This window comes from Schistocerca americana, chromosome 5 (assembly GCF_021461395.2).
Source record: "Schistocerca americana isolate TAMUIC-IGC-003095 chromosome 5, iqSchAmer2.1, whole genome shotgun sequence".
NCBI lineage: Eukaryota > Metazoa > Arthropoda > Insecta > Orthoptera > Acrididae > Schistocerca > Schistocerca americana.
Window position 1 is genome coordinate 307,538,293 of NC_060123.1, and position 5,176 is coordinate 307,543,468.

A 5,176-nucleotide genomic window follows, 5' to 3' on the forward strand; every position below is an offset into this window, starting at 1 on the left:
AATCTATTGGTTATGACCTGTAGATTAAAACTGAAGAAACTGCAAAAAGGTGGGAATTTAAGGAGATGGGACCTGGATAAACTGACTAACCCAGAGGTTGTACAGAGTTTCAGGGAGAGCATAAGGGAACAATTGACAGGAATGCGGGAAAGAAATACAGTAGAAGAAGAATGGGTAGCTCTGAGGGATGAAGTTGTGAAGGCAGCAGAGGATCAAGTAGGTAAAAAGACGAGGGCTAGTAGAAATCCTTGGGTAACAGAAGAAATATTGAATTTGAGTGATGAAAAGAGAAAATGTAAAATCGCAGAAAATGAAGCAGGCAAAAGGGAATATAAACGTCTCAAAAATGAGATCGACAGGAAGTGCAAAATGGCTAAGCAGGGGTGGCTAGAGGACAAATGTAAGGATGTAGAGGTTTATCTCACGAGGGGTAAGACAGATACTGCCTACAGGAAAATTAAAGAGACCTTTGGAGAAAAGAGAACCACTTGCATGAATATCAAGAGCTCAGATGGAAACACAGTTCTAAGCAAAGAAGGGGAAGCAGAAAGGTGGAAGGAGTATATAGAGGGTCTATACAATGTCGATGTACTTGAGGACAATATTATGGAAATGGGAGAGGATGTAGATGAAGATGAAATGGGAGATACGATACTGCGTGAAGACTTTGACAGAGCACTGAAAGACCTGAGTCGAAACAAATCCCCGGGAGTAGACAACATTCCATTAAAACTACTGACGGCCTTGGGAGAGCCAGTCCTGACAAAACTCTACCATCTGGTGAGCAAAATGTATGACACAGGCGAAATACCCTCAGACTTCAAGAAGAATATAATAATTCCAATCCCAAAGAATGCAGGTGTTGACAGATGTGAAAATTACCGAACTATCAGTTTAACAAGTCACAGCTGCAAAATACTAACGCGAATTCTTTACAGACGAATGGAAAAACTGGTAGAAGCCGACCTCGGCGAAGATCAGTTTGGATTACGCAGAAATGTTGGAACACGTGAGGCAATACTGACCCTACGACTTATCTTAGAAAATAGTTTAAGGAAAGGCAAACCTACATTTCTAGCATTTGTGGACTTAGAGAAAGCTTTTGACACTGTTGAGTGGAATACTCTCTTTCGAATTCTAAAGGTGGCAGGGCTAAAATACAGGGAGCGAAAGGCTATTTACAATTTGTACAGAAACCAGATGGCAGTTATAAGAGTCGAGGGACATGAAAGGGAAGCAGTGGTTGGGAAAGTGAGACAGGGTTGTAGCATGTCCCCGATGTTATTCACTCTGTATATTGAGCAAGCAGTAAAGGAAACAACAGAAAAATTCGGAGTAGGTATTAAAGTCCATAGAGAATAAATAAAAACGTTGAGGTTCGCCGATGACATTGTAATTCTGTCAGAGACAGCAAAGGACTTGGAAGAGCAGTTGAACGGAATGGACAGTGTCTTGAAAGGAGGATATAAGATGAACATCAACAAAAGCAAAACGAGGATAATGGAATGTAGTCAAGTTAAGTCGTGTGATGCTGAGGGAAGTAGATCAGGAAACGAGACACTTAAAGTAGTAGAGGAGTTTTGCTATTTAGGGAGCAAAATAACTGATGATGGTCGAAGTAGAGAGGATATAAAATGTAGACTGGCAATGGCAAGGAAAGCGTTTCTGAAGAAGAGAAATTCGTTAACATCGAGTATAGATCTAACTGTCAAGAAGTCGTTTCTGAAAGTATTTGTATGGAGTGCAGCCATGTATGGAAGTGAAACATGGACGATAAATAGTTTGGATAAGAAGAGAATAGAAGCTTTCGAAATGTGGTGCTACAGAAGAATGCTGAAGATTAGATGGGTAGATCACATAACTAATGAGGAGGTATTGAATAGAATTGGGGAGAAGAGGAGTTTGTGGCACAACTTGACAAGAAGAAGGGACCGGTTGGTAGGACATGTTCTGAGGCATCAATTGATCACAAATTTAGCATTGGAGGGCAGCGTGGAGGGTAAAAATCGTAGAGTGAGACCAAGAGATGAATACACTAAGCAGATTCAGAAGGATGTAGGTTGCAGTAAGTACTGGGAGATGAAGAAGCTTGCACAGGATAGAGTAGCATGGAGGGCTGCATCAAACCAGTCTCAGGACTGAAGACAACAACAACAGTGGTGAAAATAATTATTCTCAAGAGCAGACGTGAAACTAACTGCGACGCGGCTGTTTCATGAATTAGCGGTACGATATCCGGGCGAGAAGTATCTAAGCTCGTGATATTGGGTCAAACCAACACATATACTCACATCACTGCACCACTGTGGCGTTCGTTACATGGAAAGTAGGGAGAGGCTGGTCTTTTGTGACGTCACCAGCTCGCAGATGCAGATTACCCGCCCGCTGTTACAGAATACGACAGTCGCAGCTCCCACCCATCAGATCGGCACCTCCGCCTTGTGGTAATCCGCCCGTGGCGGACGTGAAACAAGCATAACAGCATTCATCAGTTCTGCCATAACCCTAGCCTAATCATCGTACATTTGGCTTATACCTAGCAGAAGTAGCCCTTACAATATACTCAACTAATATTAAACAAGACCAAACGAACTTATATAGCATGTGAATAACTTTAAATGAGTTGGTACCCTCAGCAAATATTGTGCTCATAGTAAAGATGCATTATTATGCCTAATTATACTAGTAATTAACCCCTTTATTAGATTAAAGCTATCCATTTATGAAACAAATTTGCAACGTGAAACCACAGCCATGTGGTCTTTCACATCAAAAACATGTACTTGAAACAAATTTCATTATGTTATGTATATAGAGACCAAAGCAGTGAAAGAAAATCTCTACCAAACCCGGGAATCGAACCTCGGTCTTCTGCTTACTAAGCAGTTGCGCTAGCCACTAGGGCTCCTTGGCACAGCAGTTCGCACACTTGCATGGATTACGCTGGCACGCCACCCTCCTCCATCCAAATTCACACTGCCGGCTCAGTCTACTTTAAATTCCCCTTGCACACGAACAGAACTGCCGAGGATATCCATTGTTTTGGAATAGCAACTCAGATCGAACATAAATGGAGGATCCACCCTGCAACCCAGGTTCAGGTACTTATAAAAATGAAATGATACAGTTTCTGGGACTTTGCTGGTCTCATACAAGTATAATTTTACGTATACAGACTGAAGCTGCGAGTGAAGATTTGTACCAAGGCCTGCCTAGTAAGTAGGAGACCGGATTTCTATTCCTCGGCTTGGTACAACTTTTCACTCGCCGCTTCGTACTATTTACATAAAATCATATCTGTATGAAACCAATAAAGTCTCAGAAATTGTGTCATTTAATTTGTAAACCTTTTTATATGTGCCCAGAATATGGGCAAATGTCATATTACTTGGAATGACAAAACTTCTCATTAATACGCAAAGTATCACTCTATTTGGAGCCAACGGACTTGCCGCAGTGATAACACTGGTTCCCGTCAGATCACCGAAGTTAAGCGCTGTCGGACTGGGCTAGCACTTGGATGGGTGACCATCCGCTCTGTCGAGAGCTGTTGGCAAGAGGGGTGCACTTAGCCCTTGAGAGGAAAAGTGAAGAGCTACTTGATTGAGAAATAGAGGCTCCGGTCAAGGAAACTGACATACAGTTGGGAGAGCGGTGTGCTGACCACATGCCCCTTCATATCCGCATCCAGTGGCGCCTCTGAGCTGAGGATGACACGGTGGCCAGTTAGTATCGTTGGGCCTTCATGGCCTGTTCTAGAGGAGTTTAGTTTTTTTTATCACTCTATTTGAGCGTCCTCACTCCATAGCTCTAAACACACAAAGAAAATTGTTACTCAACTGTCCACATAAAATTCAATGAACTTCTACTTTCTGTTTAGAAATTGTCGATGCTCAGAGTTGACTACTCACAAAGTCACATACACTGCTGAATTATGTGGCTAGGAACCATGTATATATTAGTCTTTAAAACGGTTTACAATGACACAGTTTCATGTTCTCCACTTGTCTTTTGCCCTCTCTCCGTTCACCTTACTCGAATGTGTATGAGTCTTAATTAACACAAGGTCTCCATTTCATACTTAACGAGCTCTACTGTCCTAGCATGGCGTTCCTTTCTCTGCTGAGCCTTTTCACTTAACCGTCCCATGGCTGACTCTATCTTCTAATCCCATGTTTGATATGTGGCTGGAGAATTATTCAAAATATACTTTCAGGTGCCTGGTTAATCAGAATTTCACATAGTGCTAATTGTATTGCGACCTCTAGAATGTTGTTAACTACCTCTTCAAATTCCTCTACAAATTCCTTCCATCTGTTCTATTTGTTGTGGCAATACGTTCGACTGATTTGTTTTACTTCCTCCACAATTCTCGCCATCGGTTTAGAGACCGGCCGAATATTCAGCTATTAAGACTTATTCAATATTCTTCCTATTTCTTTTCACTTTCTAGAAACAAACGGCGGACTGTTGTGTGTCAGAATATGCTACGACTTATATACATTAGTGAAGTAATGGTTCTCCAGTTTTGCTGCCATAATCTTGCTATTTGTTCTTCTCAGTGGATAGAATTTAATATATTTCGAACACACCACTAGTACCACCACAAGTTGTGAGAAATTACCACGGTATTTAGGTATGCCTTTTGGTTTTATAAAGTGCATAGGTCCTTGGTCTCCAACAGTAGTTTCTTTGCTTTCTGACATTCATCACTTTTGCCGAGCGTCTTGCGAATTTTTGTATTCATTCCAAAGATTGTACACTCCTTGTCGAGCTTCTCTAAACATTTGTCTGCATCAAACTGCGCGTTACTGAGATGTGTTACTACACTAGCTTTTAAACTTCATCTTGCGGAATACATAACCTTCAATCCTGCATTACGAATGTTCTAATGAGTCAAGTAGCACACTCTCAATCTCTCTTCCTCTGCACAACCGCTCTTCACGCTATCGTTTTTCAAGGCTGGATCATCATTTTGCTCCCTTCGAATGTTCTTTAATAAGTTCGTCACATATGATTATTAGTATACTTCTTTTGTCAAATTAATATTCAATTCCTTTCCTTGTGTATTAATTGCATTGACATCTTCTATAACCGGTTGCATCCTTGAAAGCGCATCTGGTATGACTTTTTGGCTTCCAGGTCGGTAAATATCACTAAACTGTTATTCTTGCAA

At 41.3% G+C, this 5,176-nt stretch overlaps 1 pseudogene; it reads left to right on the top strand.

Annotated features, from left to right (window-relative positions):
* The first annotated feature begins 3,438 nt into the window (after positions 1-3,438).
* Positions 3,439-3,556, top strand: LOC124616829 (annotated as a pseudogene).
* Positions 3,557-5,176: the final 1,620 nt, after the last annotated feature.